The 27,779-nt window shown below is 43.1% G+C and overlaps 1 protein-coding gene across 2 annotated transcripts in view; it reads left to right on the top strand.

The window, feature by feature from the left end:
- The first annotated feature begins 3,283 nt into the window (after nucleotides 1–3,283).
- Nucleotides 3,284–27,779, top strand: part of IL21R (interleukin 21 receptor) — a 77,599-nt gene continuing 53,103 nt past the window's right edge. The window contains exons 1-2 of one of the 2 annotated variants that reach the window (XM_068244547.1): nucleotides 3,284–3,375; nucleotides 16,974–17,044. The gene's annotated coding sequence lies outside the window, so the exon portion shown is untranslated. Of the gene's footprint in view, nucleotides 3,376–10,356; nucleotides 10,421–16,973; nucleotides 17,045–27,779 lie in introns of those variants that run through there. The other variant, XM_068244548.1, reaches the window with a different exon arrangement.

Genomic DNA, 27,779 nt, shown 5'->3' with positions numbered 1-27,779 from the left:
AGTAACGTAAAAAACTAAAAAAAATGTTGGGGTCTGGGAGGTCAGCAGAAGGGGGACCTGTGGAATCAGGCCCTCTGCTGTTTAGCACTCACCTCCACCTGCGACATGCTGCCAACATCTCCGGATCCGGATCCAGCTGTGCTGCTCCACTCCAAAATGCTTGCCCACGTGTCCCCATCCAATATCGCCGCAACAATCCGCATAGGAAGTGGGGTAGAACATCCGGATTTCTCAGCCAGTGTGTTGTGCGCTCTCCGGTTCCCATTGGTTTGTATTGGCCGGATGGTGCAGTCCGGCTCCGCCCCGGATACGGCTGCCGGAGGAGCCGGATCAAAAAATAGCGCATGTTGGAACGGAGGCCGGAGTCCGGATCCGGTCCGGCTCCGGTCCGGCAGAACGGACGCATGTGAACGGACGCATAGGCTTTCATTGCTATGCCGTGCGTCCGTTCCGTCCGTTCTGCAAGCGGTGCGGCTCCGGCACGGCGATTCCGGACGGCCACCGCTAATGTGAACCGGGCCTTAGTGTCAATTTGACCAAGCTTATGTCTAGGAAAGTACCGAGACATTCCAACCTAATTAGCAGAGAACACTTAATCAGAAATGCGTCATGATTGACATTGTTTAGTCTCAATGTCTGGGGCAAAAAAGTCAACCAGCAGACAAGATGCATCAGAAATGACCTAATCAGAATTTATAAACAATAATATTATGATTTAGGTATTCAAAACATGATAAAGCATTGACACATGGAAGCTTTAGCCAATCCCTACCCCCACCCATTAGGGCAGCCCCCTCCAACATCTTCAAGAAAGCCCTCAAAACTCACCTTTTCACTCTGGCCTACTACCCCTCACAAGTGCTCTAGACCCACAGCTGAACTCTGGTCCCCTACCTTTCGTGTCCTTACCTCTCCCTCTAGATTGTAAGCCTTTGGGCAGGGTCCTCCTCCTTTTGTGTCCTACCTGATCATGCACCTCCATTACTGTGAACCCATGCTATGCATCTGAGTGAACCTAACTTGCCTAATCTCCATGCTCCCCTCCAGTGACTAAGCATTACCTTGTACTCATACTGTGCTGCATGATCTGGTCTTTTTTTGTATTCAGGTATTGTCATTTTGCTATATGTCACCCCTAAACATTGTCTGTAACCTAAACTAATGTCCAGCGTTGCGTAATATGTTGGTGCTTTATAAATACAATAAATAAATAAATCAGAACCTGGGAATCAGGGAAATTCCAGATTAGGCAGCCATATTGCATCCAATCCCTATAAAAGTAGGAGCTAAAAGCTCATAGTTTGCAGAAGCCCAACAATCTCCTGAGAAGACACATGAGGCAGAAGCTACCTTCCCACAAATGGTTCTAGATGCTGAAGAGATGACAGAGAAGAGGTAATGTGGTTAATATTCTGGTGATTTACTTTATTAATTTTTCAGCATTAAGTTCTGTTAAAGCGGTATCATCACCATAAAAATCCAATTTCAACAGCAACTGGTCTGAGTGTATTAAGTGATAGAGATGCTAATCCTGCATTCAAAACTTTCAAAACATTTTCTGCTGTTATGATTTGGAGTTATCATATACCTTAGGAGCACTGGCTCTTTGGTAGTCGGTGCCAAAGAATTGCATGCTAGGGTTTCTTTTTATGTATAATATATTCCTCATCTTCCCTTTATTTCCCTGTCTGCTGCTTATCTGAAACCTGATCCCCTACTCACTTGTGTTTACAAGCAAGGCTGAGGTGACTCAGTGATTGGAGGAGACATGAAAAAAGTAAAGGGCAGAATTGACATCACGAGTTAGCCTTTACTGTGGGCAAAAGACATGGCCCCCACAAGGAACAGGATTCTCATCATTTACTATATAACATTCACTGAAATCAAAACGTGGACAGTACAATACATGTGTTATGTAAGTAGATCAAGTATTTATCTACTTATATGTGTGTTTTTTCCCTGGACAAGTATGGCTGATCCTACTGCTTTAAGATGTTAGCAAGAAGGTTTTTTAGAAGCTATTTTTATGCTATTTCTTTAAGAAGATTACTACAAGTTTTACACAGCTATTATATACACAGTTATTGATACAGATGAAACTACTTTTGATCTTATTCTACATAACACAACTGTTATATTCTTTTTTTGAATTTACTTAGAAGATTGATGAATGCTTGGCTATAAAGGCCTTGATAAGATGGAATACTGTTAGAAGGAAACACTACTTGGAACTGTTCATATTTTGTATATATGCTGTATGATAAGCAAATACAATTTTTTATATAAAATCATATACTGAGTGCTCTGATTCATTTCAAGGTACACCATCAATCTATAATTACTGTTAAAGATGGTTCAGACCCCACTATGCCAGATTTATATGATAGCAACGCTTTAAAGGCTGGTCCTTTACTGAGTTAGCCATCATGAAAAAGGCAAGACCCGCTCAGGTTTTTGACATGGCCATCTCAGTCCCCAGACCTGAATATAACTAAAAATCTGTGTTGTGAGTTAAAAAGAGCTGTCCATGCTCGGAAGCCTTCAAACCTGAATGAACTAGAGATGTTTTGTAAAGAGGAATGGTCCAAAATACCTTTAACCAGAATCCAGAGTCTCAATGGAACCTACAGGAAGCGTTTAGAGGTTGTAATTTCTGCAAAAGGATGATCTACTAAATATTGATTTAATTTCTTTTTTGTGGTGCCCAAATGTATGCACTTGCCTAATTTTGTTTAAACAATAATTGCACACTTTCTGTTAATCCAATAAACTTCATTTCACTTCTCAAATATTACTGTGTGTGTTTCTTATATTATATATTTAACTGACATTTTTTATCGTAACAACCAACGATTTATACAGGAAAATCATGACGATTAACAATGTTGCCCAAACTTTCGTATCCCACTGTAGCTTAGTCATTTGGTCAGCCTGACCAGCTCTGAGAAGTCTGGTTTGCCACAATTCAACCACATGAATATATCAGCAAGCCTGGGACCAAAAATGGAAAATGAAACTGAGCATCTCTCTAATGCAGATGCACTCAGAGACTGAGAGCATTTCATAAAAATTACTTCACATAGTCTTTACGGTATGTGCCCTGGAAGACTTGATTATGAGTCATAACGATATATGAAAATGTTATTCTTATTCCTGGTTATGTCATTCTCTCACTTACTATTGAGCATCACTGCATTTCACTATGATAGACTCTGAACTATTTTGATCAGAAGAAAGTCTTGTCTTTGGCTCTTGCCTGTTTGTGGATTACGATACAGATGACTTCTCAAAATCCGTGAAATGGATGCTTGCGTGTGGTTCCTTTAGTTCTGGATATGAGCACATCAGCAAGGTGCCCTTCCATTCTAAATAAAGGTAAGAAATTGCTAAATACATACATAGTGAAACCTTGCTATCCTAGTGTTCCATTTTTGACAAAAAGAAACATTTGAACACGGACAACCTGGATTTATTTGGCTAGTGGGATGTCCTGACTATGGAGAGCAACAAACATATGATGTGTGGTGCACGATGAAGCAGGCAGAGAGCGAGCGAGCGAGAGTATAGATGTTAAGCTGTGTACTGGTGAGATGATCCATAATGCCTGATTCCTTAACTACATATCGGGCCACCATACACAGACTAGATCCTTGCCTGAGGTGGTCTTTAGCAATGTGTATACAGACCTTGAGATTTGAGAACCCCCACTATGTTCAAAAATGACCGCAGGGGTGTAAAATTCAACTCTAGATATGCTAGATCGCAAAAGGAAAAAAAAACAATTGCTCATTAACCAGTTAGAGTTTGAAAGAATTAAGTTTTATTTGCCAAAAAGGTTACACCGTAAAAAAACTCTCTCCCATAACAACATATGCCAGTGTAGAGCACCCTATTTAGATGGATCAAATACATCATATAGATCCATACAATAATACTATAGCAGCTGTGGAGACAACGCCTAACTGGTGGCCTCCACCTGTTTAAAAAAAAGATACTAAGATACTAAGATCATTAGACTATCAGTCCTTTTCACGTACACAAATGAAACGGGTTCTTCGAGTGGATTTTTATCAGCATAGCAGACTGTTACATAGCACGAAGGTTTTGAATGGAATGATATCATTGTCCGATACCTGTGATCTCCGCCAAATATCGTCCGAATGGATCCATCAGAATTGGTTAACATGCACGATAATCGTGGACTGTTAGAGTTTTTGTAAATTGTTCAGTGCTAATTTTGCAATGACTAGTAATGAGCACAAATTTCACATAATTGTAATTTTGCATTATTAAATTATTGAATTAAGATGCAAAATTGTAATGTGAAATTTGGAGGAAGATTGTAATTAATTTTGTTTGTACATGTTATCAGGAACCATAATTTAGCAATTTTGTGTAATTTTGTGCCATCTCTAGCAGGTAAAGGACATCTGAGGTGAAAATAAACTGTAAAACAATTGTAATTATCCTCCTCCTCCTAACCCCTTTTTTTTTTTAGGTATCCCACAGTATTATTTTATAGTTAAATCTAGTTTTTAAGTTGTCACTGTTTCATTGTCTCTGCTCAATGACACCTTCATTGAAGTATGCAAGAGCTCAAAACTATGAATTATTTACCCTTTTTTATCTCTTTCCTGCTCTCAGAGGCCATTTACTGACAGGAAAGTATTTTATGGCTGTAATTACTTATCAGTGAGGGTTATGCTATAGTTTGACCCAGTCTGACCCGGTCCCGACCCGGACAGAAACTGCCACTTGTATACTTGATGCAGGGGCGTACCAAGGGCATTAGGCACCCGGTGCTGGGTAGGTGCTGGGTATTATAAGACACCCCCAGTACCCCCACCCCAAAAAGGAAAGGAGCGAATATGGCATACTAAGCGCGGCATGTCAGGTAAAGCCAGATAAAGGTGCCACCAGTACAGGTAATATAGTTGCCCCAGTAAAGGTAGCATAGTTGCCCCCATTATAGGTAGCATAGTTGACCCCAGTGTAAGTAGTATAGTTGCCCCCAGTGTAGGTAGTATAGTTGCCCCCAGTGCAGCTAGTATAGTTGCCCCGTATATCTAGTATAGTTGCCCCAAGTATATCTAGTATAGTTGCCGCTAGTATAATTGCCCTAGCAGGGCTAAGCAGCGCAAGATGGTAGTGGGGACAGCGACGGGGAGTGGGGGCAGAACCCCCCTCCTTCCCCTGGGTCCCATCCTTCTGCCTCTCTCCCCCTCCATAGATTAGCGGCAACTGCAGGCTTGGCGGGCGGAGAATTACCTCACTTCCGCGTTCCAGGCACTCCCCATGCCCCCTTGCGCTCAATGGTAGGAATGCCCCTGACTTGATGTTTAATTCTTTCAGTCAGAGAAAGAAAAAAAGGGACACAGCATAATTATTTGTGCACTTGGCACTGTACATACACATGTCGATCTCATCATGTCACATGTCACCTCAGTTGTCCTTTAATAGCAAAGCCCTCATGTGCTATCTTGACCAAAATGAAGTATATTAAAGAGAATAGTGGGTACAAGTAAAAAAATATATCATTTTTCAAAAAGAGCTTGTAGTTTGAGAAAATCGATTTAAAAAATGCAAAGGAAAAATTATATTTAAACTGTCCCTTTTCTGAGTGTAAAACAATTTTTTCTTTGCATTTCTTAAAATTGATTTTTGCAAAAACTACAAGGTTTTTTATAGAATTTTTTTTTTACTTGTTCCCACTATTAGCATGTATGGGGGCTTTGCTAATAACCACTAAAGTCGGCACAAAATTACACCGAAATTACATGGAAATGACGCGAAATTACAAATAGATTACACAAAATCAATGGGATATCCAAATGGTAATTACATATGGCCGTAATTGTGAAAATGTACACGTATTTTGCATAACTGTAATTAGCAGATTATGGATCATCACTAGCAATGACATTTGAATGATTATTGTTTGTTGGTTATTTACCGTTTGTTCTTTAAATAGTTTGCATTCTGGGGTTTTTACCCCTTAAGATTCCTGACAATTTTGGCAAATTAGCTGTGTCGCAACTTGCAATGATACAGCAATAACTTTTTATTACTCACGCCATCAAAGTGATACACATATTGTTTTTTTAAGAACAATCTAGGCTTTCTTTGGATAATATTTGTTTCCAAGAATTATTTAATTTTATAAGCATTTTATAGAAAAGAATCAGGCATAAATGCAAAAAACACCTTTTTTCATTTTACACCCTGTGTAACTTTTACACCATAAGTGCCACAGTTATAACACACCTCAAAACATATTATTTATCTTGTTCCAGGTAAAATGATACCCTACATGCCATATTTCACCGTGAGTTGGGAATGTGGCTGTAATGATTTGGCGATTTCCAAAGTCAGCGCACGCCACGTGCGCTAAAGCAGAAGGAAATCGCCACAGTCACAGAAGCAAAGTACCCAGTATAGATTTGTAGAGGAGAATTCTAACCAGCAGATGGAGCTGTGGAGTACAGAGGGATAAGTCCTCTGTACAGCCACAGATGCCAGATTGAAATTGTACGATTAAGCAAAACTGGGCAACAAAGTAGCAATTCAGAAGAAAGCAAGAACAGAGACAGACTATGTGAATGTCTACCAATCTAGTCACCACCCAGCGACGGTAGACATATCACATCAGAACAGACCAGAGTAAGAAAGCTAATCGCACAAGAGGCGATTGCTATCAGCAACACAAGATAGAGTAAAGACAGAGCGTGAAATGAGTAAAAAAGGCACAGCAAATAACCAAAACCTGAACGCCAAGTAAAATAACAAATGAACTAGCTAAACGCGGTCCCCGCACAATATGCGCAACAGAGACAAACGCGTTAACGGTACAGCCACCGCACGTTAAGCGCAACAGTGGCAAAACATACCAACCCTGACTAACAAATGAACATGGAGAAAGAAAACAAACAGATAACGCGAACGCTTGCTAATCGGTTGCCTCACACCAGACAACAGCAAGCGTTCGTTCCAGACAAGACAGACAGAAGGAGTAACCAGTAGCAACTGCAGCTAAGGTTATACTCCAAGGTTCAAACAAGAGAGGAACGCTTGCTAATCGGTTACCTCACACCAGACAACAGCAAGCATTCATTCCAGACAAGGCAGACAGAAGCGGAGCAGTGCTTTTCAGCGCTGCTAGATTTGGGCACAGCCAGTGCCGCCATAGACTATAAAGGGATTCAGTCTATAGCGGCACTCAGTGAGTAACGTCGGTGCCGTCAGAAGACGGAGCCGAGGTTGCTTAAAAATCATAATAATTCGGCTTCCAGCAATCGCTGGAAGCCAAATTATTTCATTCCCCCACTATCCATGTCGGCCTGGAGGGGGAATATTAATTAATTCGGCCCGGACTTGTGCAGAAGCAGGATCAGCCGTATAACAGCTGGATCCTGCGCCCAAGTGTATCGGCGCCGATTTCAAATGTACTCAACAGAAGGAGTAACCAGTAGCAACCGCAGCTAAGGTTATACTCCAAGATTCAGACAAGAAAGATCCACCGCCTCTAACGCTAGGGCAAATGCGATCTAAGAACAGGACAGAACGATTCACTATCAGCCACCGCTGGCAATAGTACAATCGCACAGACAAGACAAGACAGAATAGGCAGTACAAATACACAACCTGACTGCACTAATAGGAATGCAAGGAGCACTCCCCAAGAATTAACTACACTAGAATATAGCAACAAGATGCTGAGGCTCTAAGGTAAGTTTCCCTAATGAGGAACTATGTCGAGCGAGGAATTCTGGGAGGAAATTACATTTATACTAGAAACCTTCAAAGGAAGCAGACAAGCAATTTGCATGACAAGAGGATGCAAATCAGTCAGCCTTGCAAACTGACAGAAAGGACTCTTTTCCCTGGACTGAACTATGCAAGCTGCATAGGAAACAAAACAGTCCAGGGAATCAAGTCCAGCAGAGCGGATTTTGACAGTGGCGTACCATTATCGCCAGCCTGTGCGTTTGTAGCGATTGGATACTATCACTATGGCGCAGGGTTTTGGGGACCCCAGTGCAGTACAGATACATTGCTAGGCAACAGCATAGTAAAGTATCTGTACGGCGTTTGGTCTCGGAACTGTCGCACTAGCGATCGCATCCGATCGCTACGGACGGCAGCCATTACAGGTGTCCACTAATCTTAGGGCTAAGTATAGGTGACACAAGGGATTAATTAGTTAGGTAGGAGTTAACACTTTGTTTGGGGGGGAAGGGGGGGTTGTAAACATTCTATTGTTCAAAAGTGACACAGTCTCTTTAAAAAAAAATTCTGTTTACAGTGAATGAGAACTGCTATTCACATTCAAATGAGTGCATGAGCGTGCACGAGAACATGCCCGAGTGTGCACGAGAACGTCAGAAGCGCACGCAAGCGCGGTGGCGGCGATTCAAAGAGCATGGTGCTTATTTTCACGTCCTGGAATGCACAGGGGGGGCTAATTAGGACTTGAAATCTTAACTGGTTAAGATCCCAGATGAGTCTGTGCAAAGTACCGCAGTCGCTTGACTTCTTGTTCGTGCCTGCTGTGTACCGTCACTAGACGTCGTGTGTGCCCGACTTCAGGAAGATGGATCGGGGAGCGCTCATCGTCAAGGGATCCTTCTTCCTGGTCGCGAGGTGAGTATTCAGCTTTAGGCCTCTTTCACAGTGGGACGTTGCGTTTGATGTTACGTTGAAGTCACACAACGTGCCCCTAACGCAGCGCATGTAGGTTATGAAAGTGGATGTTATTTTGCACTGCGTTATGTGTCTCTTGGTGCGCCGTTTTCGTCACATACTGATGGAATGAAAACGGTGCATGCATTACATTAAAACAAAAAAAAACTATTACTGAGCATGTGCAACACACATAACGCAGCAAATGTATTGCTAAACGCAGAGCATGCAGCACCTGCTAAATATTGCTACACGTTACACACAACGCAACGTGTGCACTGTGAATGTTGCACAGACTTTGTATTGCTGTGTGTTCTGCGTTATAATTTTTTATAACGTGCGACTTTAACGTCCCACTGTGAAAGAGGCCTTAGACCTCTTTTCCACGAACTGTTTACAGGCAGTGAAATGCCTCTCAAACTCTCACAACTGCTCACTGCTGTCTGGTAACTGCTTGTTGCTGCCTGGTAACTGCTGACTGCTGCCTGGTAACTGCTTGCTGAGCACACAGCTCAACAGTTCGTGGAAAGGAGGCCTTAGTCCTGTAAATTGCACAGCAGGGACTTGTTTTTACAGCACATCCCACAGATGTTTGATCAGATCGGGGGAATGTGGAGGTTGTAGAAAATGTGATTCATCAGACTAGACCACCCTCTTGCATTGCTCTGTGGTCTTATGCTGACGCTCATGTATCTATTCTAGGTGCTTTGGAAAATAGACAGGGGAAGGTCATCATAGACACTGTCTGCTCTGTGACTACGCATCCCCACACACAACAAGCTGTGTTGCACAGTGTATTCTGACACCTTTCCGTCATGGTCAACATGAAGTCTTATAAGAATTTGTGCTATAGTAGCTCTTCTGATGGATCAGACCACACAGGTTAGCCTTTACCCACCATTAGCATCAATGCACTTGTACATCCAGGACCCTGTTCACCAGTTGTCCAACTTAGACCACTTTAGGTAGGTACCAAGCACTGCATTCTGGGGACCCCCCCAATAGGGATGATCAATGAGATGCAAATATTTCCAAGTTCATGCAGAATTATGTAAATATTTATGCAAATATATGCAGCTTGAAAATGTACCAATCAATTTATACCTGGGTACATTTTCAAGCTGCATATATTTGCAAAGAAAAAAATGCATTCTGCATGCACTTGGGAATATTTTCATCTCATTGATCATCCCTACTTCCTAAAATGCATAGAAAATAAGGTAATTACTAAACAAAAATATTACCCACTAAAGCCTAATTTGTAAGATCTGCTGTTTAGACCTCTTTTCTACGGACTGTTGAGCTGTGTGCTCAGCAAGCAGTTACCAGGCAGCAGTGAGCAGTGACCAGGCAGCAACAAGCAGTTACCAGGCAGCAGTGAGCAGTTGTGAGAGTTTGAGAGGCATTTCACTGCCTATCAACAGTCCGTGGAAAAGAGGCCTTAGGAGATGCTTTGATGCTGTTGTCTATAGGGATGATCACAGACATGCAAATTATTCAGAGTTGAGGCTAAGTTATGCAAATTTGTATGCAAATGTATGCAGTTTGAAAATGGACCAAACAATTGAGGCCTCTTTTCCACGAACTGTTGAACTGTGTGCTCACCAAGCAGTTACCAGGCAGCAGTGAGCAGTTACCAGGCAGCAACAAGCACTTACCAGGCAGCAGTGACCAGTTGTGAGAGTTTGAGAGGCATTTCACTGCCTGTCAACAGTTCGTGCAAAAGAGGCCTTAAACCCAGGTTTAAATTGATTGATCCTTTTTCAAGCTGCATATATTTGCATAAAAATTGTGTACAATTTAAAAACAATTTGCATCTCATTGATCATCCCTAGTTGTCTAGCCATCACAGTTTTGCCCTTGTTAGGCCTCTTTTTCAAGGACAGTTGATAGGCAGTGAAATGCCTCTCAAACTCCCACAACGGCTCCCTGCTGCTTTAACTGCTCGGTGCTGCTTGGTAACTGCTCACTGCGGCCTGGCAACTGCTTGCTGAGCACACAGCTCAACAGTTCGTGGAAAAGAGGCCTCAAAGGCCCAGTGCACACCAAAAACTGCTAGCAGATCTGCAAAACGCTAGAGGTTTTTGAAGTAGATTTCAGAGCGATTCTAGGCATGTTTAGAGACGTTTTCTAAACATGCCTAGCGCTTTTTGGAGCGTTTTTGTGTAGCAGATTGCAAATATTGTTACAGTAAAAGCTGTTACTGAACAGCTTCTGTAACAAAAACGCCTGCAAAACCGCTCTGATCTAGCATTTTTCAGAGCAGTTTTCCACTTTCCTATACTTTAACATTGAGTAAGAAATGCCTCAGAAATCAGAAATGCCTCTGGTGTGCACCATCCCATTCACTTTCATTAGCTAAGCGGTTTTCCCCCTGCAAGCGTTTTAAAAAACACTTCAGAACTGCTTTGGTGTGCATCAGCCCAAAGTCAGAGATGCTGACACTTGCCAACCTTTTCTGCTTCCGTCACATCAGCTGTGTGCTCCCTGGCTGGCTACTATATCCTACTATTTAAACAGTGTAATAACCGGGACAAAATGGCAAATAAAATACGTGGCACACCATTGTGGACAGCAGAGGACGTTATTGTGGCATGAGCTGAAAGAAAAGAAAAAGGGGAAAGGCAATTGTAGTAGCAGGAGAAGGAGCGGGATGAGACAGCTGTTCTATCATCTGGGCCAAGTGGACTTTCCATGGAACTGGGTGATGGCTTTAAGATGGGAGGATGCCCTGAGGAAGGAAAAAGGGGGAACATGCCAGTTGAAGAAGTGAGATATAATCCTCCACTGTGCACTCTGCATTTACCCCTGGGTGTCATTCCTCAGACAGCAAAACCCAGTGCATGCTGCACCCTAAAGATGTTACCCTTTAGGGCCCATTTACACTAGAAGCGCTTTTCTGAGCGTTTTGCGATTGATTAGCGTTTTTAAAATCGCTCACATTCACTTTCATTAAAATCGCAGTAAAAATCGTGGAAAAATCGTCACTATTTCGCGATCACATATGCGAAAATCACATCGATTTTTACAGCGATTTTAATGAAAGTGAATGGGAGCGATTTAAAAAAAACGCTAATCAATCGCAAAATGCTCAGAAATGCACTTCTAGTGTGAATGGGCCCTTATAGTGAACAAGAGATGAAAAAAAAAATAAAGATCCAGCCCCATAAACTCATCCCAAGCCGTCCTCCCGCGGCCTGCCGTTCAGCCCTGGTAACAGGCTCAGTCAAGTCCAGTCTGGGTCTTATGCGCATGTCCTAAAACTGGTCATCATTATTCCCAGATAGCTTTCAAAATTTCAATACTGGCTGGGATTCCCAGCCAGCATTGAAATTTTAAATGCTATGAACTGAAAAACCTTTGAACTGAAAATGATCTTGTTCAATATAAGACAAGCATAAGTCAGTATGGACCTTTCGTTTTTTAACCACTATCTGACAATTTCATGACTACTTTCACTTCTGTCTCTCTTTCTTTGTCTTCCTCATTTCCCAGTCCGCCCCTTTTGCACCTTAAGGCCTCTTGTCCACGAACTGTTGAGCTGTGTGCTCAGCAAGCAGTTGCCAGGCAGCAGTGAGCAGTTACCAAGCAGCAGCGAGCAGTTTCCAGGCAGCAGCAAGCAGTTTCCAGGCAGCAGCGAGCAGTTGTGAGAGTTTGAGAGGCATTTCACTGCCTATCAACTGTCTGTGGAAAAGAGGCCTTAACCAAACCTGATAAAGTTTCTCTTCCATGTTCTTCTTACCTAAATAAGGCCTCTTTTCCACGAACTGTTTCTAGGCAGTGAAATGCCTCTCAAACTCTCACAACTGCTCACTGCTGCCTGGTTACTGCTCACTGCTGCCTGGTAACTGCTTGCTGAGCACACAGTTCAACAGTTCGTGGAAAAGAGGCCTAATAGAGATTGTGTCAATGTGAGATACAAATGATTCTGAGTTGATGCAGGATTATGCAAAAGTTGTATGCAAATGGTGCAGCTTGAAAATGAATACATTATACATGTTCAGCAGATCAAGCCTTTGTGGCAGTGTTAGGCCTCTTTTCCACGTGTGCTCAGCAAGCAGTTACCAGGCAGCAGCGAGCAGTTATGAGAGTTTGAGAGGCATTTCACTGCCTGTAAACAGTTTGTGGAAAAGAGGCCTTACACAGAGGCGTAGCTGGGGTTTTCAGCGCCCGGGGACAAAGACAGTTTCTGTGCCCCCTCTGGACAAAATGGGCATGGCCACACACCAGAATGTGGTCAAGGAGTCAAATGTACAAATGCTGTTTAGATAGCCAGCTGTGCCACTGTCCCCTTCCCCCCTCTTTAGATAGCCAGATGTGCCCCCCTATGCCCTGTTTAGATAGCCAGATGTGCCACCCTATAGATGGCTATATGTGCCTTTATATAATCAGATTCCCCCCCCCCCCCCCCCCCCCCCGATAGCCAGATGTGGGCTGCTTTTTCTGCTGCTGTTAATGCTTCTGCATTCCTCTGCAGAGGGAAAGAAAGAAGCAAGGGCACTTCAGGCAACCAACGAGTTGCCTCTCACACATGTGGGGGTACAGCAACTGTGCTGGGCGCCCTCACAGTGCTGCGCCCGGGGACATATGTTCCCCCTTGCCCACCCATAGCTACACCTCTGCTGTTACATGTGGATGTGTATCAGACCCTCAAAACACTTTTTTAGAGTGTTTTAACCCTTTCATTGCCATGCACATACTAGGAACATTTTGGCAGGTCAGTGCTTTAACAGCCAACAACTTACCTACTACGTTGCTTGGTCTGCAGGAAGCAGCAGGGAGGGGGCCGAAATCATTCCTCCCTCCTTCCACATGGGCCCCCCTCCTCTGCCAAGCAGTTTTTAGACATTTTGCACTCCTCAGGGAGACAGATGACAGGAAGTAAAAGTTTTAAACATACCTGAGGCTTCCTCCAGCCCCCTATGCGCAGGTCGCTCCCTCATCGGCATCCAAAATCTCCAGGATTTTCCCGTAGCAGCCCCATTTTCTTTGGCCAGTCAGCGCAGGTGCAGTGCGGCCAAGCGTGCTCCCCCGTTTTGCTCCCACAGCTGGGAGTGTTCTGCGTCGGCGCAATAGTACTGCACAGGTGAACGATGGGGGTGCAGCGGGCGCATGCGTCCAGGCCGTGCACTGCGCAGTGTGCCTGACTGGCCGTGGAGAACAGGCTCCTACAGGAGAATCCAGGAGACTTTGGATGCCAGTGAGGGAGCGATAAGAGGCTGGAGGAAGCCCCGAGTATGTATACAATTTTTACTTTCCGTCATCTCAGGTTTACTTTAAGGCTACTTTCACAGTGGGACGTTGCATTTTGATGCAACGTTAACCATTTAACGGCATTCTAATGTAGTAAAACATCATGCATTAGCCTGTTAACGGCAACATGACGTTTTAATATGTCACGCGTTCCTGCCGCTGCGACCCACGTGTGCGCACCGCTACTGCCGCCGTTTCCATCGGGTTTCCACGTTGAGCGATTGGGGAAGAGGACCTCTATCCAATTGCAATGCCTGGAATGAATGCACGTAACCGCGATCAGCGGCCACGTCCATTCAGAAAACAGGAAGCCGTCACATTGTATTTAAATGTACAAAAAAAAAAGCGAACATTTCCTATATCGGGAAAATCTTCACGAGCGCCATCTTGTGGCCAAAAAGTAAAAAAAAAAAAAAAAAAAAAAACCTCATAAAAAAATCAGTTAAAAAAAAACAACATAAATTGTTGCCTTAGGGGCTCAGTTTTTTTAATCTATATTTTATGATGGGAAATTACTTTTACTTTACTACATAGGGGCTTGTAATTATGGACCAGACAAAAGAAAAACAAAATAGAAAAATAACACCTATATTTCAAAATAATTCTTAGCAAAATGTACTACCCACAGAAAGCCTAATTGGTGGTGAAAAAAACGAGGTATAGATCATTTTCTTGTGGTAAGTAGTAATAAAGTTATTAGTGAATAAAAGGGAGGAGCACTTACAGGTGAAAATTGCTTTGGTCCATTAGGGTAAAAACCCTTTGGGGTGAACTGGTTAAAGTTGCAACGCAAACTAACAACGCAACGTCCCAAAAATGTCACAACGCAACTCTATGCCCTGTTATCTTCGCATACAGTAGGCATACAGGCAATGAAAAGTATGCTTCCAAGTCATTACTGACCATGTGAAAACAGTCCAACGCAGCTAATAACGTGTATAACGCACAGCTTGCAGCACTTTCTAATAATGCTACACGTTACACACAAACACAAGGTGTGCACTGTGAATGTCGCACAGACTTATGCTACGTACACACTGGCGACTATGGTCGTTTGAAACAGCGAATTAACGATCGTTCCGCCGACAATCGGGGAAAAAAAACTTTACCCAACGATCATTAACACGAACGACAAAAGAACGACATCGGGAAGATGGAAATATCCAACCTGACGGATCGTATCTACCGACAATCATTACAAAACTATAGTGTGTACAGACATCGGCTGAGAACAGTTGTTACAAGGGCCAATGCGCCTGCGTTGAATTCTGCCCAGCTTCAGTACTTCCTGTGTAGCGCAGCTGTAAAGATTGTTACATTGCTCATTTCAATTAAACTTTGTTTTCAAGTTAACAATCATATATTTGTATCTATTGTAACTCCATGTTAGTGTTTTTTTTTTTTAATTTTATATAAATATGTACGCAACATTTCTTTGTGATCGTTCTTTTCTGCGAGAACGATCGTTAAAATGTGTATGATGATCGCTGTATCCCATCATTGCATTCCTATCGTTGCCGTATCGTTCGTCTTTCAATTATCGTTCCTAGCGAACGATTGTTATCGCAAGTGTGTTGCTGTGTGTTAGTCCACATTAAAAAAAATTTCTAACGTGCGACTTTAACATCGCACTGTGAAAGAGGCCTTACTGATGCCACAAATGTACTAACACAGCTGAAATAATCTAACCAGATACATAAGCAGCAACTCCTTGTATGCTGACATGGTGATAGGACACAGAGTTGTCATGCTTCTCATGTTCTCATGATAGTGTATTGCGTTACAGTTATTTTCTAGGGACTTTCTGTGGAAACCACAACTATATTCTTACCGTCCTAATATGAAGGTACTTAATTCTGGACAGTTTTGATTAGCAATAAGCAGATGTGGCTATTTTCACTCCATCGTACATTATAGAAAAAATTGACAAAATATTAAAAATTGTTTGAGATGGGACATTTAAAAAATAAAATAAAAACTGCATCAAAAAATGCATTGAGGTCAGTGAGTGGGGCATGCAATTTTACAATCAGTCTTGTATTCTGTCAGAATTAATCGCTCCTCTGCTGAGAAATGGCCTAGTGAGAATGGTTCTAGTGAAATGTCATTTTTCTTATGAAATTGCCGTAACAGTCTTTTTGTAATGTTATACTATTAAAGAAAATTCTATATCAATTTGCAACCAGTTAAGAATTTGTAACACTAAAAGGAAGTTCAAATTGTTTTTATATGCTACCATGGCAACAGTACTCTCCTTAGAAACTTCCACCTTTGGCAAGTAAGGAGGGAATTATAACTGTAATGAGAAGAATATGGAGGCTGCCATATTTATTTCACTATAAATTACTTTTCTCTCATGTTGCTGTCACTTATAGCAGTTTGTAAAAAATCTGACAAAACTGACAGGTTTCGAACTAGTCCATTCCTCATGGAGGATTCTCACGGTTTTATTTTTATTTTAAAATGCACTTATTGATACTTGTTCAGTCCAACTGCCAAAATAGTGTGCAAGCGAGTAGAGAAGCTGGCCAGCATCTTTGTTTGGTTCTTTTCCAAGGAATGAATTTGTAAAGAATAAGGGAAATACTGAGAATCCCCCATGAGGAGATGGGCTAATCCAAAACCTGTCAGATTTGTCTGATTTTTCCTGCCTACAGTAAGCGATAGGAGCATAGGAGAGAAGTCATATATGGTGCATTTTACTTTGGGAGGAATGTATAGTATATGTATACATATATTTTACATTGAACACTTTTTCACAATCGTGACCCTTTAAAAGGCAGCTGTAGTGAATGATCTGGTGTGGTGGGTGTTTTGCAGAGACTGTTGTTGATTCTGCTCTGACATCAGAGTGTGATAAGTACATTTTTTCTCACCCACCTTCTTCTCAGGATAGAATAGAGGTAATGCATGTAGGTGCAGTTTCTTTACTTCCCCCACCGCCACATCCTCATGTATGACATCAGTGACATATGAAGCACTTGTACTACAGCTCCTCTGCTCTAATGTGCTGTCTTCATCCGGCTCTACTGTTCCCACAGACAGTGCCTGTAAGCCCTGAAGATTCCCTGCAAATTCCCTGCAAGACTACATGATGGGCAATTAAACACAGGTAATTTCTCATCTTATCGCTATTAATTGGCTGTCTTTTAAATTCGTTATGTTCTGTGTTTCTCCCCTCTTTAATGGGAACCAGAGGTATTTAAAGTGGACCCAAATTAAAAATACAAGATTTCAGAAATAAAATCTATTTTCTAAATTATAATAATAAATAGCAGCCTTTTTTCAACTGCATGATGACAAATATAAAATATTTTACATTTATTGGAGAAACCCCTCCCCTTCCTTTCATATTGCCGGGACAGAATCCGGCAAACTGGTGGAGAAGGATGTGTCTGGCAAACAAGGAATTGCTAATGGCTGCCCCCAGTATAACCCTAGTTATGCAAAGAGAAGGGTGAGGCTTGAAGAAGTGTTTATGTATCTTTGTATATGTCAGAGTGGTGCAACTAAATATTTTGAATTAAAAAAAAAATGTTTGGTTTGGGTCCGCTTTAAATAAACAGTTTTTATACTTACCTCAGGCTTTCTCCGTTCTCTTGGACCCCTCCATTCCTCCAGTATGTCCCCCGGTATATATTTCAGTCGTGGCCAGCCATGGTTTACCACGCATGTGCGGTCCAGCCACGCACATGGTCGTGATGCTCTCCCGTCAGTGGAAGCATTTTGTGCTTGCGCAGGCGCAGAATGACCCAAGCCATGGAAGTGCAACAGTGGCCCACGAGAGGCAAGCACCGTGTACCACAACTGGCTGTGATTGAAATATATACCAGGGCACACAGCAGAGGAACGGAAGGGCCCAGGAGGACGGTGAAGGAGCCCACGGCCGGTATGGGGCTGGAGGAAGCCCCAGGTAAGTATAAAAGCAAGTAATGGGTATGAAACAAATGAGGCCAAAAATACAAACAGCGGTAATTAAAATCAATATATGCAACCCTGCAATTGGTAAAATTGATAAAGGCAGATCACAACAGATGTAATGGGACATACACAGGCAGTACTCACAAGATGCAGCTGATCTTTAGATTCAGTGGCGTAGCTAAGGAGTTAAGGGCCCAGATGCAAGTTTTACAATGGGGCCCCACAAGCACTCTATACATAGCAATTGATACAGTGCACCAAAACCTGCCAATGGCAACTACAGTGTCTGAGGTGCAAGAAGGGGATGGGGAACAGCTTGTTAATGATTACTACTATTCAAAGTATCTATAGAAGTGATTATTAATGAGTACAGGACCAATAGAGAGCTAATACTGTAGTTGAGGGAGGGCCCTTCAGGGCCCCTCTGGCCCAAGGGCCCTGATGCAGTGGCTAGCTCTGCAACCCCTATTGCTAAACCCCTGTTTAGATTCATGTGCAGTCAGATGCAATGGAACATACACAGGCAATGGATGAAGTGAGAAAAGAGCCTATTTGTTTGCTTTTCAAACATTGTGTTGGAAAATCAGCAGAGCACTTATGAGAAACCTTATTAACATAGAAATTACTTACTTGACCTTACAAGAGATGGTATGGACACAGGAGATAGATGGCACGGACACAGGAGATAGATGGCACGGACACAGGAGATAGATGGTACGGACACAGGAGATAGATGGTACGGACACAGGAGATAGATGGTATGGATACAGGAACAGGAGATAGATGGTACGGACACAGGAGATAGATGGTACGGACACAGGAGATAGATGGTACGGACACGGGAGATAGATGGCACGGACACAGGAGATAGATGGTACGGACACAGGAGATAGATGGTACGGACACAGGAGATAGATGGTATGGACACAGGAGATAGATGGTACGGACACAGGAGATAGATGGTACGGACACAGGAGATAGATGGTATGGATACAGGAACAGGAGATAGATGGTACGGACACAGGAGATAGATGGCACGGACACAGGAGATAGATGGTATGGACGCAGGAGATAGATGGTACGGACACAGGAGATAGATGGTACGGACACAGGAGATAGATGGTATGGATACAGGAACAGGAGATAGATGGTACGGACACAGGAGATAGATGGCACGGACACAGGAGATAGATGGCACGGACACAGGAGATAGATGGTACGGACACAGGAGATAGATGGTACGGACACAGGAGATAGATGGTATGGACACAGGAGATAGATGGTACGGACACAGGAGATAGATGGTACGGACACAGGAGATAGATGGTATGGACACAGGAGATAGATGGTACGGACACAGGAGATAGATGGTATGGACACAGGAGATAGATGGTATGGATACAGGAACAGGAGATAGATGGTATGGATACAGGAACAGGAGATAGATGGTACGGACACAAGAGATAGATGGTATGGATACAGGAACAGGAGATAGATGGTATGGATACAGGAACAGGAGATAGATGGTATGGACACAGGAGATAGATGGTATGGACACAGGAGATAGATGGTTTGGATACAGGAGATAGATGGTATGGACACAGGAGATAGATGGTACGGACACAGGAGATAGATGGTACGGACACAGGAGATAGATGGTACGGACACAGGAGATAGATGGTATGGACACAGGAGATAGATGGTACGGACACAGGAGATAGATGGTATGGACACAGGAGATAGATGGTATGGATACAGGAACAGGAGATAGATGGTATGGATACAGGAACAGGAGATAGATGGTACGGACACAAGAGATAGATGGTATGGATACAGGAACAGGAGATAGATGGTATGGATACAGGAACAGGAGATAGATGGTATGGACACAGGAGATAGATGGTATGGACACAGGAGATAGATGGTTTGGATACAGGACAGGAGATGGATGGTATGGATACAGGAGATAGATGGTACGGACACAGGCGATAGATGGTACGGACACAGGAGATAGATGGTACGGACACAGGAGATAGATGGTACGGACACAGGCGATAGATGGTACGGACACAGGCGATAGATGGTACGGACACAGGAGATAGATGGTACGGACACAGGAGATAGATGGTACGGACACAGGAGATAGATGGTACGGACACAGGAGATAGATGGTACGGACACAGGAGATAGATGGTACGGACACAGGAGATAGATGGTACGGACACAGGAGATAGATGGTTTGGACACAGGAGATAGATGGTACGGACACAGGAGATAGATCGTATGGACACAAGAGATAGATGGTATGGATACAGGAGATAGATGGTATGGACACAGTGGTGAATCTAGAAGCCATGGACCTGATGTAGTAAGGATGTGGAGCAATAGAGAGCCTGTGTGATCCAGGAAACCTTGACTGGATCTTTGAAAAACTGTTCACAATCCTTATCTGGGACATATCAGACCATAGAGGGGATAGCTTAAAAATGACTGTGGTAGCAGTTGAGCAATGAAGTATGGGGAGTTTACCCCATGTGCCTTAGATGTGTTTCATATGACTCTAATGCTTCCTCTTTCCAAAGCTGAAGCGGAAGTATCAAAGTCACGTGAAATGCGCCGTGATGCACAATTAGTCCTGTCTGCTTGTTTGGCGCTGAAATTGAACACCATCGTGCCAATTCCATCCCCTATAGTTTTAAAATGAATAATGCATTTTTTATGCTGAAAAATTAGGCTTATACACGAGTATATAAGGTACTGAATTAGGGCTCCTACACTGAAGCTGTACTGAAGGCTCTGATTTCCAGCACTGTTCAATTGTCATGTCAGCATTTTAATTTAATGGGGACCTGAACGCAGAACTTCCTTTCTGTTCTAAGGCCTCTTTTACAGTGGGGCATTGCGTTTGATGCAACATTAAAGTCGCACAACGTGCCCCTAACACAGCGCATGTAGGTTATGAAATTGGACATTATTTTGCACTGCGTTATGTTACTCTTGGTGCGCCGTTTTCGTCGCATACTGATGGAACAAAAACGGCGCATGCGTTACATTTAAAAAAAAACAAAAAACATTACTGAGCGTGTGCAACACACATAACACAGCAAATGTATTGCTAAACGCACAGCATGCAGCACTTTGTAAATATTGCTAGACGTTACACACAACGCAACGTGTGCACTGTGAATGTCGCACAGACTTTGTATTGCTGTGCATTACTCTGGGTTATAATTTTTTATAATGTGCGACTTTAACGTCCCACTGTGAAAGAGGCCTCAAAGATAAGCAACAGCATAGTAACCTTTAAAGAAAAAACATTTGTTACCGCTGAGAGAAATCCTGCCATAAATCTGCAGCGTGCCTACTTCCTGATTTCATGGAAGCAGTCATAGGGTTAACTTCATGTTTACAAATTAACTGCTCTGCTGAGGCAGTCAGCTGACAGCTGAGAGATCAAATTACACTTGTCATTAGTCACAGATGAGGGGAAATTAGACAGGCTAAATTCGCTAAATACATACAGGTTGCATTTCTCTGTTTTTATTCTGCCCTAGGCAAGATTTCAGGCCAGCTTTAAAAACAAAAGGAAAACAAAGGAAAAGAAAACCCTGTGGGGGCTGCATGTCATTTGATGTTACAGCTTCCCAGAGCAGCTCATACATATTTTCATTTATTTTGTTTACAGTTTGCAGTGTGTTATTGTTGTAGCCTCTTTCTTGTCTGTTCTTCTGGTGTACAATTATGGAAGGATAATGACTCTGAGGCAGAGAGGAAATTTGACTTTGCAAAATTCTATGAAATGTGACTTTATAAAGTTCTATGAAATTTGACTTTACTAAATTTTATGAAATTCGACCTTTGCAAAATTCTATGGAAATCTGGCTCTGCTAAATTTGAGTAAAATTTGGGTCCTTCAAGTAAAGTTCAGCTGAACAAAGCTGAATTTACCTACAAAGAAAACCTTAACATTTTATTTTATTTTTTTTGCATTGAAGTCTGCTGTGCTGATTTTCCAAGTTAGCCGCACAGCTCCAAACAAACAATACATCCCTGAATCTTGCTTTTTTTTTTTTTTTTTTTTTTTTTTTGTAGACTTGTAGTACTCAAAAAGTCATGTTTAAAGTTTTGGTGGGAAAATGAATTTTTCAATGCGACAGAGGGTGGAATTGTTGGGTCAACTGGTGATCCTTTTAAAATTTTAAATGACAGTTGACATTAACAAAATGAACAATGTGGGGTTGCCCCTTCCAAGCTATTAAAGGGAACCACAGAGGAACGTTCATTAAAAATAGAAAAAGCTTTTATACATACCTGGGGCTTCTTCCAGCCCCATAAGCCTGGATCGCTCCCACGCTGCCATCTTCTGCTTCCTCTATCGCCGGTACCGGGTCCCGTCACTTCCGGCTGATGCGGCCAATTGTCCGCATCACAGGGGCTCCTTCCATACCCGTACGCATGCGGCTGCGCAGTATGCAGCCTCACGCGTACTTATATGGAGGGAGCCCCTGTGATGCGGACAATTGGCCGCGTCTGCCGGCTGACTGGCGGTAATGACGGGCACTGGCACCGGCAGCGGAGGACGGTGGCATGGGAGCGATCCGTGCGTATGGGGCTGGAGGAAGCGCCAGGTATGTATAAAAGCTTTCCCCCAACGTCTCTGGTTCTCTTTAAAGAGACACTGAAGCGAAAAAAAAATGATGATATTATGATTTGTATGTGTAGTACAGCTAAGAAATAAAACATTAAGATCAGATACATCAGTCTAATTGTTTCCAGTACAGGAAGAGTTGAGAAACTCCAGTTGTTATCTCTATGCAAACAAGCCATTAAGCTCTCCGACTAAGTTAGTCGTGGAGAGGGCTGTTATCTGTCTTTTATTATCTCAACTGTAAGTGAACTGTTTACTTTTTCTCTGCTAGAGGAGAGGTCATTACTTCACAGACTGCTCTGAAAGAATCATTTTGAATGCTGAGTGTTGTGTAATCTGCACATATTATAGAATAATGCAATGTTAGAAAAAACACTATATACCTGAAAATAAAAGTATGAGAATATTTTCTTTGCTGCTAATCTTCTAGAAATTATTCATAATACACAACCAATTCACTATATCATTTTTTTTTCGCTTCAGTGTCTCTTTAAGTCTCATACACACAGAGACTGCAAAGGATGATTTGCATATTCAGCAGTGATGCATTGTGGGAGACATCATATGCTCTCTTTAATCTGAATGATTGCAAATACCTTCTGTTTTAAGTGGGCAAACTTTTATTTTCCATAGCATTTTAGTACACTTTTTGGTCCCTTGTAGCCCCATACACACTCCAAGAAGTTCAGGCTAACCATGAGCTTGCTGAGTAGTCTGTAACACACACTAGTACACTATCCAAGGCCATCTTGGCCAAGGAGCTATCATGTGTACAAGTGCTCAACAAGGTAGTTGGATCTTCAAGCAATGGCAACAGCTAAGCACATGGTTCCATGCTTGCCCCTCCTACTGGCAGCTGCTCCATTGTCCATCGTGCCATCATCTCTCCTCCCAGAGCAACAACACTGTTTGCACGGCTGTAGCTGAGGGACTCATCTGTATTAGCTTGTGGCCACAAGTGTCACACTGGGGATCAAGCCCTGTTTCCTACAGGTGACACTCATGGAGTTTGATTATCGCAAAATTTCACGCGCAATCGTGAAAAGGGCAATACCAAATAATAGTGGCGAACCCCACTGACTTTAATGGCAGTTGAATAAGTGCAGGGGATGGTGTAATATTTGCCTGTCAACACTGCATCAGGTCTCCTCTTCCTCCAGGCAGCTGTGTGCTCTATGCAGCCTTCCTCTGGCTCCTGATCACATCACATGTGATCAGAAGCAGAAAGAGGACAGCATACAGCAAGTGACTGCCAGGAGGAAGAGGATTTCTGATGCATTGTGGTCAGGTAAATATGTCTACACATTTCTGCAGTGGGCCCCATGATCATTCTGTCTGCATTGTTACGTGCACACAGAATGAATGTTCAGTACACATTCACAACTAGAGCTTTTTTTCCTATAATAATTTCAGGTTGCCTTGAGTGTAGGGTTCTCTGCAGGCATGAACAATATAGGCACATGCAATCACTCACAACTGCTAATTTGATATGACCACTTTTTCTGATATGACACAAGTACGGATTGCAAACACCACCAGTAGCAAATCATTTGTAACCACTTCCATACCAGCAGGCTCTGGCACCTTAAGGATCAGAGACTGCTGCTTTAAAAAAACGGAGCTTACCGACATCATGCCGCAAGGACCTGCTGCTACTATCGTTCACCTATCACTGTAGCCCCCTCACTATGCTGCCACTGTGACGGCAGAGCTCTGTGAGTCGGTCAGGAGCCGATTTGATTGGCTCCTGAGCCTGTGATCAATGTGAGCCAATGGGATTGGCTCACAGTAATCACAGGGTCAGCCAATCAAATTGGATCCTGAACAGCTTTGTGAGCTGTGCTGTCATCTCTCTCTCTCTCTCTCTCTCTCTCTCTCTCTCTCTCTCTCTCTCTCTCTCTCTCTCTCTCTCTCTCTCCTCCTCCATCCATCCATCCGGGAATTGCAGATTTTCAAAACAGCTTATATACCATAGCTGGGATTTGAACCCAGAACCTAGTGTGTAGTAGGTATGTGTCTTAACCTCTAGACCATGACCCACACTACATGTTAAAGCTGGCGGTAGCATAAACCATACTTCCATTATGATCAATTCGATAGAAAAAGTAGCACGATTAAGGATTTGTACTTTTTGAAAAGCATGCCTATATACCATAGCTGGGATTTGAACCAAGGACCTAGTGTATAGTAGGTATCTGTCTTAACCTCTAGACCATGACCCACACTACATGCTAAAGCTGGCGGTAGCATAAACCATACTTCCATTATGATCAATTCGATAGAAAAAGTAGCATGATTAAGGATTTGTACTTTCTGGCTTCCATGTGGATGGGGGGTGCTGCACTGCTATTCCATATGTGGACCACCAATATTTAAAGATGTAGCTGACTGCATTTATAAGCAATACATTTTCTGTGTGGGGGGCCGGTAAGAAAGCCTTAGGGGGGCCACATTCGGCCTGCGGGCCTTAGTTTGAGGACCACTGCTCTAGACCATCAACCACACTCAGGGCCAGGCTTTAGCATGTAGTGTGGTCAGAGGTGGGACAAGGTCCTTCAGCACCCAAGGCTGAGACAGCAAAGTGCGCCCCCCCATCCCTCCCACCCCAGCTGTCACACACTGATTGCTATTACACTAAGAGGTGCCCCAGGGCCCCCCCCCCCACCCCCAACACCTTAATCTCTACTTATCTGGCTTGCAGTCGCTGCCATGTATCACCTTTTCTTATTTCTTTCTGCTTCAAACACAATTGGGAATGACAGCTGAATGAATTGTGCACCCCCTCCTACACTGCGCCCTGAGGCTGCAGCCTCTCCCTTACTAGTGGGTAAGACAGGTACCTACTACTATGCAGTGTGGGTCATGGTCTAGAGGTTAAGACAGATACCTACTATACACTAGGTCCTTGGTTCAAATCCCAGCTATGGTATATAGGCATGCTTTTCAAAAAGTACAAATCCTTAATCATGCTACTTTTTCTATCGAATTGATCATAATGGAAGTATGGTTTATGCTACCGCCAGCTTTAACATGTAGTGTGGGTCATGGTCTAGAGGTTAAGACACATACCTACTACACACTAGGTTCTGGGTTCAAATCCCAGCTATGGTATATAAGCTGTTTTGAAAATCTGCAATTCCTGGATGGATGGATAGGAGAGAGAGAGAGAGAGAGAGAGAGAGAGAGAGAGAGAGAGAGAGAGAGAGAGAGAGAGAGAGAGAGAGAGAGAGAGAGAGAGAGAGAGAGAGAGAGAGAGAGAGAGAGAGAGAGAGAGAGAGAGAGAGAGAGAGAGAGAGAGAGAGAGAGAGAGAGAGAGAGAGAGAGAGAGAGAGAGAGAGAGAGAGAGAGAGAGAGAGAGAGAGAGAGAGAATGAGAGAGAGAGAATGAGAGAGAGAATGAGAGAGAGAATGAGAGAGAGAATGAGAGAGAGAATGAGAGAGAGAATGAGAGAGAGAATGAGAGAGAGAATGAGAGAGAGAATGAGAGAGAGAATGAGAGAGAGAATGAGAGAGAGAATGAGAGAGAGAATGAGAGAGAGAATGAGAGAGAGAATTTTAAAATTTTTCTGGCGGAATTCCGACTTAAACGGAATTCCGCGGAATTACCCCGGTATATTCCTGGATGGATGGATAGGAGAGAGAGAGAGAGAGAGAGAGAGAGAGAGAGAGAATGAGAGAGAGAGAGAATGAGAGAGAGAGAGAATGAGAGAGAGAATTTTAAAATTTTTCTGGCGGAATTCCGACTTAAACGGAATTCCGCGGAATTACCCCGGTATACCGTCGGAATGGAACGGTAACGGAATTTCTATATGACGGAATGCGGAATTGTGCCGGAAACGGAAATGGGCTATTCCGACCATGCCTGGTCTGGAATGGGTTAATAAAATTTAGTTTTGCAGGATAACCAATGATCTCCAAGGATTACCAGATCTGCAATTATTTAGTAAATCAAATCTAGGATTTTACTTTTTATTAAAGTGAAAAAATAGTGAAATGCAAAAATTTCACATAATCTTGTTTGTGGTTAGTTTGTGGTGAGCATACCTCTGCTATCATCCCTTTGATGGTCCTCATTTTACTATATCTATCAGATGCATTCACAGCAGACAGAGCTATTCCTGTTTAGCCCTTTTTATTTGTCTGTTTTCTTGATATGTAGGTTCAGTACAAGTTTTATAGATATAGCAGTACTATTTATAGACTGTGGTGACAAATATCTAACACATGACACAGCAGACCCGTCACTTCCTGTTTTACAGTAGATATGGCATGAACCTCCGATTTTCGGTTCACGAACCGCGTTTGCGAACTTCCGCAAACGTTTGCGAACATGCAAACGTTTGCAAACCGCAATAGACTTCAATGGGGAGGCGAACTTTGAAAACTAGAAACATTTATGCTGGCCACAAAAAGTGATGGAAAAGAAGTTTTAAGGGCTCTAACGCCTGGAGGGGGGCATGGCGGAGTGGGATACACGACAAAAGTCCCCGGGAAAAATCAAGATTTGACGCGCAGCAGCGTTTTAAGGGAAAATCACATTGCATGCTAAATTGGAGGCCTAAAGTGCCTGTGTATACATCAATCAGGGAGTGTTATTAGTGTACTGCTTCACACTGACAAAGACCAAACTCACTGTGTAACGCACCGCAAACAGCTGTTTGTGTAGTGACGGCCGTACAGGACTGGTGCGCACCATGGCCAGAGTGCATGCCATGGCGGTTTTCAAGCCCATATGGTCGGGCTGAGGTAGCTGAATGACAGAACAACAGTGACTGAGTGTCCAGCTGATCGAATTTGGTCAGACCACAATGAAGCAACGACCTTATTATCTATTTTCTTGGGTCAGGTGTGCCCCCAACCCCAACACACTCATATAGCCGTCGGTCATTGCTTCATTGTGATACGAAAGCCCCTTCATCGCGGCAAGGTAACGATCACGAAGGGGAATTGACACATGTACATGCCTTTTGTTTTGTTGTTGCAGCTGCAGGGCAGCCAGAAAAATTAGGCAGGCATGTACACGCACCAGCAGCGGCCTTAAAAATTCAGGAATCCACCTGGAGTCCTGGTGGACCCTGTTGGTGGTGGCAGTCAAGCGGTCTGAAGGCAGAGATGCTGTGTGGGGACCGACTTAGTCTTGGGGCAGGCAGACAGTCACACAGCGTGCAGGCAGAGATGCTGTGTGTGGGGACTGACTTAGTCTTCGGGTGGGCAGTAACCCTCCGGGATCCATGCCTCATTCATTTTGATAAAGGTGAGGTACTGAACACTTTTGTGAC

Source organism: Hyperolius riggenbachi, chromosome 7 (genome assembly GCF_040937935.1).
Source record: "Hyperolius riggenbachi isolate aHypRig1 chromosome 7, aHypRig1.pri, whole genome shotgun sequence".
Lineage (NCBI taxonomy): Eukaryota > Metazoa > Chordata > Amphibia > Anura > Hyperoliidae > Hyperolius > Hyperolius riggenbachi.
This window is presented reverse-complemented; position numbering and strand designations above follow the sequence as displayed.